This window comes from Schistocerca cancellata, chromosome 4, assembly GCF_023864275.1.
Source record: "Schistocerca cancellata isolate TAMUIC-IGC-003103 chromosome 4, iqSchCanc2.1, whole genome shotgun sequence".
NCBI lineage: Eukaryota > Metazoa > Arthropoda > Insecta > Orthoptera > Acrididae > Schistocerca > Schistocerca cancellata.
Window position 1 is genome coordinate 141730891 of NC_064629.1, and position 18069 is coordinate 141748959.

Consider the following 18069-nt stretch of genomic DNA (forward strand, 5'->3'; position numbering starts at 1 on the left):
GAAATTTCACCACTGGAGAGTGTTCCTGTTCTTCTTGTTGATAATGCAAGAACTATTAAACTGGCCAAAAATTCTGAGTTTTACAAGAGGTCAAAGCATATTGATGTTCATATGCACTACATCTGTGAGAAAATTCTGGAAGGCTAGCTAGCCACTGAGCATGAACCAGGCAATCAGAAAGCTGCAGATATTCCCACCAAACCATTGCCACATGTTAAGCTTAAATATTTAAGATCATTATTTGGAATGTGTTAAGTACTGCATTCAGCAAGAAAAACATTTAAGGGAAGTGTTGAAGTGAAAGGTTTATATTAATCTCTCTTCGGTGTACTATGTCTTTGGTTGGCGTCATATAATAAAATACATGTGTCTTGTTACAGCAACTTTGTCATGCATATGCTTTATGTTGTGCCCCTTAGTTCTTTCTTGAAGTTTCTACAATATTGTACACAGTACCTGTAATATGTACCAGTTATAAATTTGAAAAATTTCCAACCCACACATTAAATTTAAACTACTGCTGGTATCTGGTGTCACGGTACCATGCAGATTTTAATCTATCCACAATAATGAGTTTTGAAATTTTGCTGCTTTATATCTTTAGAAATTTTCCTTGTCTGTAATCAAGTCGGAGTATACAAACAATAGATTTTCAGTTTTTGTAGCAAACCTTTGGCAAACGTTCTCCTATAGACTAGTTGCTGCAGATCCAAGTGAGACAATATCGTAAGGTCATAAACTCCCCACCCCTCCAACAAAAAATAGTTCAGTAAAGACATTTATATTTTTACATATACTAATTTCTAAATATCTCAGGAAACTTTCAGGGAATAAATTATAATGGCAACCAAGCACCTTGAAAATGACAAATAAGCCTAGGGAATGGCAAGCTGCAATAACACAGACTGCTCTTTTGTTGCTAGCCTATAGAGATGGGATGGGGGTTTGACCAGAAGCAGAGAACATTCCAGCTGGATAAACAGGCCCGTTCACAAACTGGCTTTACCTGGTGCCAACATCAAACCCAACATTGTTTGTTAGCACACAAGCAAAGCCACCAAACTGCAGGAAATTAAGGAAGGCAAGACAGAAAGGGAAAGGGGCTCCTCTGAGTGTTTGTGAGAGAGACAAATAAAGAGAGAGAGAGAGAGAGAGAGAGAGAGAGAGAGAGAGAGGAGAGAACATATTGAAACAAATGAAACAAACAGAATTCCAATTATTTACATGCCTGTATAGCTATAGTCTCCAGAGTTTTGTTCAAAGTCAAGGTGCTAAGTGAAATACTGTTAATGGTGGGTACAGGCTATAGTTCCATATTGCATGAAATATCACACTGTTTAAGATGTGAGATTTTGAAATTGTATCATCGCTGGCATGTAGTGACAGCAATATTGATTTTAATTAAAAAGGTACCACCAGAAATACAAAGCATTTTTCTTAACATATGACTAGTTTCAATAATTAAAGCATCTCCCTCTGACATAAAATACTTCCCTATCAGTACCCTGTCAATGTGAAATGTAGTATAATATGCATATCATACTATAATTCACATTTCTTTGCTTCTGTCATGTGAAAGACATCTTCTCCAGGAAGCAATGTAATGCAAGCTTCCTTTTCAGGTAAGCAGTTCATAGAAATCAGTTCACCTTTACCTCAACAGCTCAACATGCCCCCAATGTCCATCTGGCATGTGTTGTGTTGGGGTTGTGTTGATGTTTACACATGAAACCATACAAAATCCAGCAAAGTACAAGCCCTTCTTGACTGTGACAAGGCATTTACTTAACCATCGAGAACAGCATTGTTTGCTTATAGTTATCAGTGCTAGCAGACAGGCAACACTGCGTGAAATAACTGGAGAAATGTTTGTGGGATGTACAACAAACTTATCTGTTAGGACAGTGCAGCAAAATTTGGTGTTAATGGGTTATGGCGACAGACAACCAACCCGAGTGCCTTTGCTAACAGTATAACATCAACTGGAGTGCCTCTCCTTGGCTTGTGACCACATCAGATTATTGGAAAACTATGATCTGATCAGATGAGCCCCAGTTTCAGTTGGTAAGGGCTGATGGTAGTGTTTGAGTGTGGCATAGATCCCACAGAAACCATGGATCCAAGTTGTCAACAAGGCACTGTGCAAGCTGGAGGTGACTCGATAATTCTGTGGGCTGTGTTTACATGTAATGTATTGGGTCCTCTGGTACAACTGAACGGATCATTCACTGTAAATGGTTATGTTTGGCTAGTTGGAGGTCATTTTCTGCCATTTGTGGTCGAATTTTTATGGGTAACAATGCACCATGTCATTGGGCCACAATTGTTCACAAATGGTTTGAAGAACATTCTGGACAATTTGAGCAAATGATTTGGCCACTCCAATGCCTCAACATTAATCCAATCAAAGATTTATGGGACATCTCTGAGAGGTCAGACCATGCATAAAGTCCTGCACGGGCAACATTCTCACAATTATGGATGGCTATAGAGCCTCACAGGAACAATCCACAGGCACTGAACTACATGTCTACATTTTCACTTAATACTTTTGACTGAAACATGATAAGTAGGCTTTTATAGGATAGTTGAGATCTATCTCCAAGCATTTGTCAGGTCAGGTTTTACAGCATTTCCATTATGTAATTTTAGAAAACATTTTAATGGAGAATAGAACAGTGATCTTCATGGAGCACCTTAAAATTTAAATTAAAACAGTTTTGATCATAACTGAACATTTTCTAACAAATTTCAACCAGTTTAAGTCAAATAGCAATCACCTTCAGATACAATAAAATAGTTACAAGGTATATTTCCTTCTATATCTGAATTGTATTTACGTATCAGTGTATATGGTCTTTAGATGGTCACTTTTTGACTGAAATCAGTTGCAGTCTTTTAATAAATGCTATATTCTGATCAAAACTGTTCAAAGTTTGATTTTAAGAACTTGTTGTGATTCTCTCTTGTAAGTCAAAAATATCTGCCACACCCTGCCCCCCCCCCCCCTCCCCACCTCCAATCCCGCCAAAAATCTGCTGTTTTAGGGTAAGTAGACTGCACAGAAGAAAATGACAGTTAAGAGCCACACTGCACATACTGGTTCATTTGAAAAATCAGTCACCTAACCATAATTTTGTTTCCTACTTTACAAATATTATAATTCATTTGTATCAAGGCTCGGATTCTATCCCAGGTCACTTGCTCACTAGGCAGACATGCTACCACTTCACCACCTCGGCGCAGTGAGTTTACGCAACTGCGTGGACAAACCTGCAAGCCTCCCTCCTCAAGCCTAATTCCTGTTCACTCCTCAACCACCTTGGTGTTCCTAGTTTAGGGGGAATACTAAATGGGCTGGGGCATGATACAGAACTGGGACTGAAGAGGGAGGCAGGCCAGGGTTGGGTGAGCAGCTGTGCAAAAGCACTGTACCAGTGTGGCATAGCGGCAAGTACATCTGCATAATGAGGAGCAGACCCAGGTTCGAATCCCGACCTCAGTACAAATTTTCATTTGCCACTTCAGTATGTATGTGTACACCATAGATGTGAATCTCGTCTGAGATGCTGGTGGTAGTGGCCATGTGTGTATGTGGTGTGCTTGCTTGTGCAAGAGTGGTTGTATGTGTTTACTTTGCTGAATAACGGTTTGGCCAACAGCTGTAATGTGTAACAAACTTTCTGTTGTGCCTGTCTGAAACTTGATGGGTCATCTTAATGTGGTGCATGAGTTTGTGTGTGCATGTTGTCTGATTCCATTGAGGGCCTAATCGGCCGAACGCTCACTTTCTGACAGTCTTTTTGCTGTGCCTATCTGCAGCTAAGCATCTCCACTATAAGGTGGGTACTGACTATCTTTTTCATAATATTATTGCATTCCATCATGGATATTCCACTGATTAAAGAACAACAATTATTTGCATCAACAGTTCCACATATATTTTATAAGAAAATAAAAATTAGCACACCACCTGAGTTGTGGGAAATCTTTTTGGTAATATTAATAAACTATATTAGACATAGAATTATTAAGCTATGTAAAAAAGTGAAACATCTGTTATTATCTTTGATTGAACATTGTTTTGAATACAGTTATGTACCAAACTGTGGAGGGAGATTCTCTTCAATAGGATTACATCAAAGTTGTCTTTCATTTGTACTACAATATTTAAAGGTCTTGATTGCAATATGTGAAGGCTTCACAGAATATGAATTCTATAAGTGAATCAGGCTGTATAATCATTTAGCCATAACTGCTGATTTATGGTGGTTTACATAATCTATAGCATAATGTTCATTTCAGTCCCTTCCATCCATTATGATGATACAATTTTCACAAATTTTTATTTAGCAGTCAATGATACATAGCTCTACCAGTAACAGTGATATGTGAATATACTGTAGCCATTTTGAAAATTTAAATTTACATCGGTGGAGGCCATTTCTTGCAGTTTTATTTCTATGTCTGTCAAAAGAGAAGTTATGTTATGTGTTAAGGATGAGTATGGAGTTTCAACTATAGGATGAATTACTGTACAATGTGTAGCCTTTCACTGTTTAGGAGTACTTAGTTAGTATGCAACACACACATATAATGGATAAATAATTATCTCATACAATTTATATAATTTCATGAAATACTGAAAGTAGTGTTTAATTAATGTTATGAATAAGATACCTGTAACAGTCTGGTGTTAATTGATATTGCCCCTACACCACTATCACCTACTTGTATTTTGAAGCTTCTACTCATGTCAACTCTGGTTTTCTGTGATAACTTTGAGTTTCTGCAATCTTGCAATAGCCAGTGCTAGTTGTGAGCTTCCTAAGAGTGATGGAGGAAACAGTATGGCATCTATAATGTTTGAGGCTGTGTCCAACACTTTTACGGACTGCAATAAATCAAGGAAACTACTAGGTAAGTGTTTACATTTTGTTTAAACCACTGGAAACTATATTACATAAGGATTCCAGTCATATTATTAAAAATCAGGAAAGGTATTTTGAAGAGATGTCATGAGTATATTTGTGTTGAATGAACTGTGTTCCCAAAATCACCCTTCAAATGGCTACTGATACTACCACTAGGTGATATGAGAATGAATTGTTTTAATTTTTTAACCAATCAATCTCATAGTTACTTCTGTCTGGCTGTCCAGAAAAAAAGAAATGGGAATGTTGAGAGCATTGAAGATGTATGAAGTACCCAGATCAACAATATGAGAGTACATTGAAAGATGTGCAAAAGGACAAACTGAAAAGGAAACTACAGTTGTAACACAGAAACCTGGAAGGAAAAATGAAAATTAGTATAAAGCATTGTGGGAGAGGAGTCCACCATTTGGGGAAGTTTGGCTGCCGAGGGCAAGTATTTATTGCATTCAACACCACATTTGGCGACTTGTACATTGGGGATGGGGATGAAATGATGATGAGGACAACATAACACCCAGTCCCTGAGTGGAGAAAAATCTCCTGTGCCAGCTGGGAATCAAACCAAGGCCCCTTCTTAATGCAATTTTGCTGCGCTGACCACTCAGCTAATGGGGGCAGACACTTGGAAGGAAACGTGTCTGACATGTGAGGCAGAGAAAGATCTGATCTAGTACTATACAGAAGTGGAAAAGGATGTTTTTGGTTTGACATGTAAGGATTTAAAGCACATCGTGTTTGAGCTTGCCTTAAAGAACAATCTGCCTCACCTCTCTTCTAAACCAGCAAATATGGCAGATTAAAAGTGGATGAACTTATTTTTTAGCAGAAGTTGTTCCCAATTAAAAGCAGGAACACCACAATCATTGACAAGAGCTAGAAACTTGGGCTTTACTCAAGACAATGTGAAGCCATTTTTCTGTATTCTAAAAGCAAAGGTGATAAAATCAAGTTCAACCCTACCAGAACATTTAACGTACATAAAACTGAAATCACAACTGTCCAAAGCAAAAATGTGAAACTTATTTGTGTGAAATGAAAATTGGCAATTTACAAACAGTCATTGGCAGAGAGGGGATATCTGACCACCGGTATGTCAGGTGCCAGCTAGTATGTCACTCCAATATTTTGCCCGTGTCTGCAATACACCTCATAGCATGGATAGGATGCAGCTTCTAGATATTGCTTTCATGAAGCCATTTAAAACTTTATATTAAAGAAATTGAGAGGTGGATTTACTATAATTAGGGTAGAGTTGTGACACAGTGTGAACAAGCTGAACTCATGGGCAAAGCATACGTTAGACCAGCAATTGTGATTAATGCACTGAGTGGTTTTCATGGCAGTGGTATCTGTCCTTGTAATGACTCAGTATTTACTGAATCTGACTGTATTCATGAACTGAATGATAACCAACCAAAGCCCATTTCTGAAGATCAATGTGGGCCTTAACTACTTGCAAATACAGTCACAGTTGATCTAGGACTTAGGCCTGTATCACATTGCACTGACAGCCAGGTTCAGTCTATTGGTGAAGATCAACCTCAAATTATGTCACATTCCACATCTGATGCCATCACTATAAACTTTCCCAAGGATGTAAAAGCTGTACCAAAATTTCAACCAGTGTCTCAAAAATGAAAGTTTCTGAGAGTATGGTGTTGACTAGTTTTTCTTATAAGAAAAAGTTGGAAACCTTTTATGCTTCTAAAGGTACAAACAGTTCAAATGAGGCTTCAAGATATGGAGCAACATGAAAGAGTAATGCCACCTGTTGTACTGTGACAGGAACGGTTGCGGGGTTGCAGATAACAAAAACACGGCAGGACGGAATGGGAGTGGCCCATGAACAGAGAAGATGTATGAACGGGAATGGAAGGACAAACACAATGACAGACAACCAAGCAAGACACCAAGATCAAGAACAAAGTAGTAAGCAATGTGGTCACAAGAGATAAACTCACAAAATCAAAGCAATGCCCACACGTAAATGGGAAGTAAGCACACACAACATTAACACGATGTCTGTAAGCGAGATATCAGCCGACTCAAGCCGAATACCAGCCTGCCTCACAGAGTGAAAGGAAGCCACCTAAATACACAACAGGTTATGTTGCTATTGGCCGCTGGGACCACGGGCTCCACAGCGGTGCACTCACGTTACAGTCTGGCCAGGAACACGCACAGCCATGGCTTACGGTGCAACTGCTGCAGAGACCTCTAGTGGTCATTGAATTAAATGCCCCCGGCATGGGTTCTAAGCCCATGGCGCTCGGTACCAGACCACCAACACTTAGAGGAAATTTAAAAGAAAGTATAAAATCTCTAGTTCTGACAATGATGTGGCTAACGAACCTTCACAAGTAGACATCAAAGATGATAACAATCTGGATCTTGATGACGATTCTGTGGATGCTATCTGTGCAGTTTTCCATAAGAAGTTTTCCATTAATTTCAGAGGAGAACAATGGCTTATGTGCTATTTGTGTTTCAACTGGTATCTCAAATTTTGTGATGCAGTGAATAGTCAATGGAGATGGTACACATGTTATTTCTGTCTGAATAACTAGCTCTTAAATTTGTTTTACGTAATGTTGACATCAATAAGCTCATCTGATTATGGAACCATGTATTAATTTTCCAATAAATTCTAAGGTTATGTCTTATTTTTTATTTAAATCCACTTACAAAAGCTAACTGAAAATATGCAATTCCATTTTCAAACAGGTTCTCCTATTGCCTGGTGAGCAAAAGTAGGAATGGGTGTTCACAATATTTAGAATCCAATTTTGAAAAATTTTTGGTTATTAAGGTTTCCTAGTTTATTCAAACTAGCATAGCTTAAGAAGGAATTCGGCTAATGCAAGCCAAAAGAGGATAATTTATAGAAACATGCATTCAGTTTTTGAGTGCTATTTCACTAAACAGGAGACTGATAAAGAGAGTAATGATTATGGTAGACAATATTTGAGGCTTAATACACTTTTAAATCATCTTTCTTCTTGATTTTACTGTGAATCATAGTGACTATTTCCAGTCAGACAGCTACCTGAATGATGTTTAGTTTCTGTCACTTCTTCCCTGACAAACTATGTAGAAATAATTTGCCAGAGAATTGCTACTGAATTGCGTTATGGATATTTTATTGTAAGACCACAATAACATTGTTTCCAGATATTAAATTTATAAACTAGGCTGTGAATGGTAACATTGCAGTTCCAAGCAAGATGATTTATTTTGCAGGTTCTAATAATACAACAGAAAACAGCAACAACTAAAAAAGATCACTATAGTTTAATGTCTAACAACATAAAAGTCACTGGATATGCATGCTAGGCAGGACAAAAAGAAAGGAGGAATGAGCATTTGCCTCACTGAAAGGACTATCTCGACAGACCCTGAAAGTTAGTTAGATAAGCCTAATCTAGGTTAGAATGGCTGGCATATGAACTGCACCTCTACTAAATATGAATCCAGTGATGTGACCACAGTACCACAGATCTCAATTCAGCTTGAAATAAATCAAGTGGCAGTCGACCAAATACCCAGTCTGATAAAACAAAAGTGAAGCACCCAGAGAATATGGTCAAATGTAAATGTAATTTCATATGTGCAAACACCATTGGCAGGTATGGAAGTGATTAGAGTTGTAGTTCTCTGTAACAGGCAGAAAGGCCAACAGAGTGCATTACTTTTGTCATATTTAGTGTTGTTACCTAGGCTGCTAGGACATATATGGGGAGTGAACAGCATCAGATGTTTAGTTATTCCTGTGAAGGACATGGAGATGCCATTTACATAAGACAGAATTATTAACACCTGACAGAGTTAGAATGTGATCGCATTGTGGGTTCTCATCCAGCCAGCTCAGTAAGCTGAACATTGTCCAGATTTGTGGGGCATTTGGATGTGGCAATGGGCCATTGTTGGACTACATGGGAGTGTAAGGGAAAGCGTACTCATCATCAAGATTCCTGTCAACCACATGTGACCACCACAAAGGAGTATCACCATATCGTACATGAAGCACTTCATAACCCTGTCACATTTGCATCTTCCATTTGAGAACAAACAAGAGCCTACCTACAACATCCTGTGTTATCCTGCATCATTGATCAGAGACTAGTAGCAGCTGGATTAGGCAATTACTGTCCCAGTTTTAGGCTATCAGTAAACATCACAACACAAACAGCTGCATTTGGAATGATGCTGTGCACAGCAAGACTGGGGTACTGATGAATGGCATTGCATTGTGTTCAACAATGAGTTGTGGTTCTGCACTAACCTAGATGATCACTGTTACTGAGTATGGTGGCAACCTGGAGAGAGGTCACTTTCTTTTGATGTTTTATAGAGCCACAGCAGTATTATTCCTGGCATCACAGTCTGGAGAGCCATTAGTTATGACTTCTGGTTACAGCTGGTAGTCAGTGAGGGACTTCTGATGTCACAATATTTCATCAAGAACTTACTGCCTCTTCATATATTACTTATCAGGCAACACTATCGTGGTGCCAGTTTTCAACAGGACACTCATCACTCACACATGGAACATGTCTCTATGAACTGTCTGCATGATGTTGAGGTAGGCTACTCTTTAGGGCAGCAAGATTCCAGATCACTCCCCAACGAACAACTGTGGGATCAGCTCGGACATCAGTTCCATACCAGTTCCAGTATCAACGATACCAAAGGGACAGTTAAACTGTTGTCCAGCCCTCCCGAGGAGAGGATATAACAGGTTTTATGCACTGTTCTAAACATAGTCATACATGCAGGGCAGAAGAGATATAACACCATACTGATTAGTGAGCTCATACTGCCAAGTTCTATATCAATTTGAACTCATATTGTAATATATGAAATAATGGCACATACTGTATCAATCCATGAAGTATCATTTTGTCTCTTTCTCCCATTCTGGGTGCTTTACACTTTTTGTCAGGTAGTGTCTACTGTTTCCAAATTAACAAAGCAATGGGCCACGTGTTTTAATAAATAATCTTGCAGTTTTTGCACTCACGTCACACAGAGTTATATCTTAGGAATAAAAGTGTTTATTACTTTAATGCAAATGGTGAATATAATATGACATGATCACAAACTGTCGTTTTGTTGGTGTCTCTTCACAACATATATTCACTACTGACATCTGTCTTAAGTAATCCATCACTGTTTGAAATGGACATTAATACTCAGATCTTCATCACCACAGGAAACAGTACAACTTTATTACTGACAGATAAAGCTTTCAATAGCTCAGAAATGTTTGAAATATGCTGCCATAAAACTATTTCACCACTTACACCTGAACAACAGGTATATCAAGTGTCAATATAAACTTAAATTGTTTCTTCTCCTTCTATTCTAGAAATGAATACCTATTTACAAACTAGAACCACCTTAGAAGAGAAATATGAATTTGGTGTTGCAATACCTTGCTGTTATTAACTTAAACAAGCCATACAGACATATAAATTTTTACTAAGTGATAAGGCTGAAATGGAGTTAAAATGAACCAAATATTGCTGAATAAGACCTTGTTATAAGTTTCAGATTTTTAAACTGGCCTAAGATTATCTTAGGTTTTCTGGAAATTTCTGACATTATCAACTCAGCTGAATATTGGATCAAATGATTGTACAGCTTTCTGAAATGCACACTTGAAACAATTTATGAAATTTCCTTCTTCATAGCATTAAAATTAATCATAACATGCACTAGAAGAGAAAGTAGGAGGTACAAGAGTTAAGAACATATTTCTCATTTCTCAGAGTCCAGGATATATGAAGTTGGTAAGTCAAGAGACTAAAAACTGAAGGAGCATTTGTGATTGAAATAAATAAAAAAATTAACAGCCTGTCATTGCCTGAGGAGACATCAAACATATATCTGAAAAGTAACTAGCAATTTAAATTAAATTATATACTTAATGTTGAAAATAACTAATTTCAGAAAAAAAGCTTACTACATGAAAGTCACAATCCCTAACACCATCACAGTAGATATTATGTAAACCTGATTAAGTGACACTGTAAATTGTTCCTTTTCATTGTGGTCATATATGTGACGAATAACTACTAAGTACGAGGGTCTGTTGATAAGACAGGTAAATCTCCATGAAAGAATGAAACATTTTTGTTAAGCTTTCATGACTGATAAGCCTTATTATTCCAAGGATTGTATAAAGAAATTCAACAATGTATAGTGTACAGTACATTGTTGACATCTGTCTAAATTGGTCAGTGTGTCGACTATAATTAAAAATGGAGAACACTGAGTTTTGTTCTGTTACTAAACACTTCCATTTGATGAGATGGACTGCCACACAAATCAAAATGGGATTGGATGAAGTCATGTAGTCTCTGCACCATCATAAGAGACAATTTAATTTTGGATTAATGATTTTAAATGTGGTCGAATAAGCACTGAATATGAAGTACGCCCCTGCCGTCTAATGGAGGTCACAACAAAGGAAGACATTGATAAAATCCATTATATAGTAATGCAAGAACAACAACTAAAAATATGTAAGCTTTCTGAGCTTTTAGGCATCTCATCTGAGCAAGTGCATAATGTTCTGTACAGAGAATTGCCTATGAAGAAGCCAAGTGGAATCTTCAATTGTTCACAGTTGAACAAAATTGCATTGGGCGCAACACCTCAACACAAAGTCTGGTAATGTCTGCAAGACTTTTTGTGTTGATTTGTGACTGTTTATGTAACCTGGATCCCACATTACACACCAGAGTCAAAACAACGAATGAAGGCTGGTGAAAGTGCGTCAAAAAAGGCAAAGACAATTTTGACAGCTTGTATGATGATCGCCACTGTTTTATGGGATTCCTAAGGAATAATCCTTATAGATTGGTTGGAAAAAGGCGTTACCACAACTAGACTGTATTATGATTCATTGTTGCACCATTTGAGTCTTGTAGAGGCTGAAAAAAAAATAAAAAAAAGCAAGGTTGGCATGCATATTAGTGGTGTTTAACCAGGATAATGGACCATCCAACACATCAGTGGTAACAATGGCACAAATGCATGAATTGGGCTTTGACATAGTTCCTCATCCACCCTGTTCACCAGAGTTAGCATCAAGTGACTTCTTCCTATTCCTTAACTTGCAACTTTGGCTTGCTAGGAAGAAATTGTTGTCAACTGATGAAGTGATAGTTGTCGTCAATGAGTAATTTGTAGATTTTGACAAAACATATTTTTATTATGGAATGAAAAAGCTGGAGGATCACTGGACCAAGTATATATCCATCAAAGGAAAGTAAGTGCAGAAGTAAAGTGAGTTGTTTATGAAAAAAAACATTTTTTCTCAATTTTTTACCAGACATACCAAAACACCATCTTAGATTCTTCTCATATTTTCTGACATGATGAAGTCATTTAGGGTGTAGTGCTACATCCTTCTTATACATCATTTTTGAACAGTTCTATAGTTCAGATGACAGCCCTTTGACATATCCTCAAATGTGGATCCTACACTTGTATAATGGTCCTGTTGGGTTGTTAAAACAAACAGAAGTAGATGTAGCTTAACCTTTACTAACAAGAGTTCCTTGTGAAGTATATCTCACAGTGCCCTTACTCTCTGCATTCCTCATGATACACTATCCTGTAGGAATATGTTAAGTATCGTAAACAACATGGTTTTAATATTTGGCAGTTATTTTGTTTCCCACATCTACCTTTTTTACTTGTACACAGCAGTTTACCTCACTAACACTTAGCATTTTTTATGAGAATAATAGTCTCTAGTTATCATTTGCCGTGATGATGTGTAAATTATATCTGAGGCTCCAAGTAAACAGGTGCAACTGAAGAACTATTGAACACTGTAGTCTCTGCTGCTCCAGTGCTTTCTCAATCACTCATTGTTTATGACTGCACACCAAAGGTTAATCTTATTACATTTTTTTAAATTATAAAACTGAAGGGAATGTCAAACTACACTGCTGAAATGCTTCTAAAATATGACTAACTTGACTGCACATCTTGCTGTACCTTATTATTTTAATGTTAACTTTGGCATGACAAGCATATATGGCCCTCACTCACTATGAAACTGAAATATCTACACTACTGGCCATTAACATTGCTGCACCATTAAGAAATGCAGATGATTAACGGGTATTCATTGGACAAATATATTATACTAGAACTGACATGTGATTACATTTTCACGCAGTTGGGTGCATAGATCCTGAGAAATCAACACCCAGAACAACCGCCTCTGGCCGTAATAATGGCCTTGATATGCCTGGGCATTCAGTCTAACAGAGTTTGGATGGCATGTACAGGTTCAGCTGCCCATGCAGCTTCAACATGATACCACAGTTCATCAAGAGTAGTGACTGACGTATTGTGATGAGCAAGTTCCTCGGCCACCATTGACGAGACATTTTCAATTGGTGAGAGATCTGGAGAATGTGCTGACCAAGGCAGCAGTCGAACATTTTCAGTATCCAGAAAGGCCTGTACAGCACCTGCAACATGCGGTCGTACATTACCCTGCTGAAATGTAGGGTTTCGCAGGGATCGAATGGAGGGTGGAGCCATGGGTCGCAACACATCTGAAATGTAACATCCACTGTTCAAAGTACATTCAATGTGAACAAGAGGTGACTGAGACATGTAACCAGTGGCACCCCCTACCATCACACCTGTTGATATGCTAGTAGGGCTATGACGAATACACACTTCCAATGTGCGTTCACCGTGATGTCGCCAAACATGGATGAAAACATCATGATGCTGTAAACAGAACCTGGAATTGTCCGAGAAAATGACGTTTTTCCATTCGTGCACCCAGGTTCGTCATTGAGTACACCATCACAGGCACTCCGGTCTGTGATGCAGCGTCAAGGGTAATCGCAGCCACAGTCTCTGAGCTGGTAGTCCATGCTGCTGCAAACATCATCAAAATGATTGTGCAGATGGTTGTTGTCTTGCAAACGTCCCCATCTATTGACTCTGGGACCGAGACATGGCTGCATGATCCGTTACAGCCATGCAGATAAGATTCATGTCATCTCAACTGCTAGTAATACGAGGACACTGGGATCCAGCATGGCATTTTGTATTACCCTCCAGAACCCCACCGACTCCATATTCTGCTAACAGTCATTGGATCTTGACCAACATGAGCAGCAATGTCACGATACAATAAACCACAATCGCAATAGGCTACAATCCAACCTTTATCAAAGTCAGAAACGTGATGGTATGCATGTCTCCTCCTTACACGAGGCATCACAACAATGTTTCACCAGGCAACACCACTCAACTGCTGTTTGTGTATGAGAAACTGGTTGGAAACTTTCCTCATGTCAACACATTATAGGTGTCGCCACTGGTGCCAACCTTGTGTGAATGCTCTGAAAAGCTAATCATTTGCATATCACACCATCTTCTTCCTGTCAAATAAATTTCGTGTCTGTAGCAATTTTAATGGTCAGTAGTGTAGTACATCAAGTCTTTATCAGTATGAGCATAGTGAGGCAACATTTGCCATATCCTTCATCAAGGAAACCAACCTTATATCGACAGCAAGAACCTCACACCATCACTTAAAATCCGATCCCAAGCTTATGATCCTACCAGCCAACAAAAGCTCCACCTCTCTAGTTATGAACTGCAGGGATTACCTAGCAGAGGGGTTCCACCAGCTGTCTGATATACCCACCTAAAAACTCTGTCACAAAGAGTCTATTCCAGAAATCCAGCATGATCACTAGTCCCTCCTCATATCCTCAAGTCCATCCCAGAGGCTCTCCCTTGAGTCTGTCTCTCTCCTCAACACCACCACTCCCCACATTGCTTTCTGAAGTCCATAAACCCAACCACTCAGGATGCCCTACAACCACACTGAGGGCACCTCTCATCTTGTGCAGCACTACATGCAGCCTATAACCTGTAACCTACCCTCTAATATAAGACACTAACCACATCCACTGCTGACTCTGCAGAGTTCCTTTTCCTTTACCACTCAGAGCCCTGCTCATCTCCACCAATGCCACCTCCCTCTACACTAACATCCCCTATTACAATGGCCCTGCTACCATTAAACATTTAACTTTACCAATGCCAAACCAACTCCAAACCTACAATCTGCTTTCCGGTCACTGAACAATTTTATTCTCACCCACAATTATTACTCCTTTGAAGAGATCAACTACAAATGAACCTATTGTACAGCAATGGGCAACCACAAGTAAGCATCCTATGCCAAGCTATTCACAGGCTATCAAGGGGAGTTCTTCCTAACCACCCAGAATCTAAAAACAATCACCTGGTTCAGATTAACTGATGGCATTCTTGTGATCTGGACCAAGGGTGAAAAAACCCTGTTCACATGCTTTCAGAATCTCAACACCACCTCTCCAGTCATTTCACCTGGTCCTCCTCAATGCAACATGCCAACTTCCTTGATGTCGACATTCACCTAAAGGATAAATCAGTACCTCTGTGTCCATCAGATGTGTCAACCACAAACAATACCTCGATTCTGACAGCTGACATCCATTTCATATCAAGAAGTCCCTTCCATACAGCTTCAGTACCAATGGTCATCACATCTTTAGTGTCATACAGTCACTCTCCAAATATGCCAAGAATCTCACTGAGGCCTTCACAGACCGAAATTGATCTCTCAAACTCACCCAGAAACAGATCTCCCATACGTTGTCTCTCCACTTACCTAACATCTCTCACATATCCACTGTATATGAGGATGGATTCCATAGCGGAAATAACCATCTACAACTTAAGCACATCAAAATAAATTAACTAACAGACAACAGATTCAGTAGGGTTTAAAGTAGTATTAGTAGTTGGGTAACTCATTAAGAGATTTTTTTGTAGTTTTTTTATTCGCAGACATAGTTGTTGTACTAAAAGAATTAAGTACTAGAAATACATAGTTAATAAATATATTGCTATTGAAGGAAATGTGATTTGTGTGCCCTATTTTAGTTTTTCAGGTAATAGACCGTAATTATGAAGAAAAAAATATCCACTGTCTGGCCATAATGGAGAGCTATCCTCGAGGCTCAATACCATTAAGGGCTGGAGCAAGTCAATCACATTCTCCGCCAGTGTTCAGAATACCTCTAGCCATGACTGGAAAGGAGAAATATCCTACCTACTATACTCACCACCCCTTCTACAGTGGTATCCTGCTGCCCGCCAACCCTACGCAATATCTCTGCCCATCGCTAGTCTGTCCCTTGTCCCAAACCCTTGCATCAAGGATCATATCCCTACAATAGACCTAAATGCAAAACCTATCCAATAAATCCTCCTACTACAACCTACTTGAGTCCTGTCACAGGCATCTTCTGCATCATAAAAGAAAGGACTACTTGTAAAAGCAGCCATGTCATCTACAAACTATGCTGCAACCACTCTGCGGCTATCTGCATGGGTGTGAAACTACCAAGCTGTCTGCATGAATGGCCACCGCCAATCAGTGGCTGATGTGCAGCTGGATCACTTAGTTGCTGAGTATTCTGCTCAGTATGATGCGCTTTACTTTAATGACTACTTCACAGCTGGCACCATCTGAATTATTTCCACCTACCCCAGCTTTTTGGACCTGTGGAGCATAACCTCCCCCTAAAACATATCCCTTTTCCACGTAAACTCCATGGCCTCAGTCTCCAGTAGTCCCTGTCCTAAACCTAGCCATTAACTTCTACACTTCCACTCCAATACTGCACGTGCTTACTAATCCACCAATGCAGCTTCCAGTCTTTTCCCCTTCCCTATTTCTCTCCATACCCTTCCCTCTCACTCTCCCCCACCCCTGATGAATCACAGCCACAAAACACTACACCTAGCAGCCCTATCCTGTCCCCAGCACATTCCTGTACTCTCCTACAGTTAGCCAAGTGTCTTTCCCCAACCTTTCCTTGCAATCCCTCCTCCTGCCCAGTCTGTGCCTTCCCCTAATCCTCACCATCCACGCACATCAGACACAGTTGCAGTCATGTCCCTGCACCTGGAGACAGTGGCCATGGGTTTGTGAGTTGTGGTAGTGTGCCTGTTTTTTATTTCAGAAGATGGACTCAGTCTGAAAGCTTAATATTTTAGCAGTCTTTTCCATTGTGCTTGTGTGTCACTAAGTGACTCCTCTATGTACATAATTTTCTTTATCAATGGTTCCTTTCCCAATGGCTTCCTTGCTCAACAGATCTAGCAGCTGTATAGTTTGAGGTGCTGTAGTGCTAACAAGAAGAGACTCAGACATTTTACGTATCACTCCATGTAAAGCACTAATGGATCCGGAGTCTCAGCACTTAAAGAGTAGAGTAGTCATTTGTTCATTGGGAACAGATGGAAAAATATATAATGTCCACATAGCAGGTTGTGACACTTTATACACTATGCAGCTGAACTCAACTAAAAATTTTCTTCTCATTACATTTAATAATTTGTTTTGCCTGGGCTCTGTTGCATACTGGTTCATACTTAGACTGTCCATTAATCAGTAAACAGAAGAAACCTTGCACACGATAGAAGAAAACTGCATTTGAAAACATTTCAACAGTAGTGTCAAAATACTGTAGAATTTTATCATGAAGACAATATGTTGTGACTTGGCAAGACAGCCAAGCCACTATGACCGGTAGCCGAAAGGCACGCGTTTAAGCTCACGCAGGATGGCGTGAGGTCTGGAACAGGACAAGGTCTTTATAGTAGCAAAAATAGTTCGTAGCATCTGGAATACTTAACTTTAATTCATAATTGGTGAACATCGGTCGCCCGTATCTCGTGGTCGTGCGGTAGCGTTCTCGCTTCCCACGCCCGGGTTCCCGGGTTCGATTCCCGGCGGGGTCAGGGATTTTCTCTGCCTCGTGATGGCTGGGTGTTGTGTGCTGTCCTTAGGTTAGTTAGGTTTAAGTAGTTCTAAGTTCTCGGGGACTGATGACCATAGATGTTAAGTCCCATAGTGCTCAGAGCCATTTGAACCATTTTGAACCATTTGAACCATTTTTTGAACATCGGTCTGACGGTACAGGCATCACAAGATAAATAGCAATTGGTAAAGGCGCCTTGCTAGGTCGTAGCAAATGACGTAGCTGAAGGCTATGCTAACTATCGTCTCGACAAATGAGAGCGT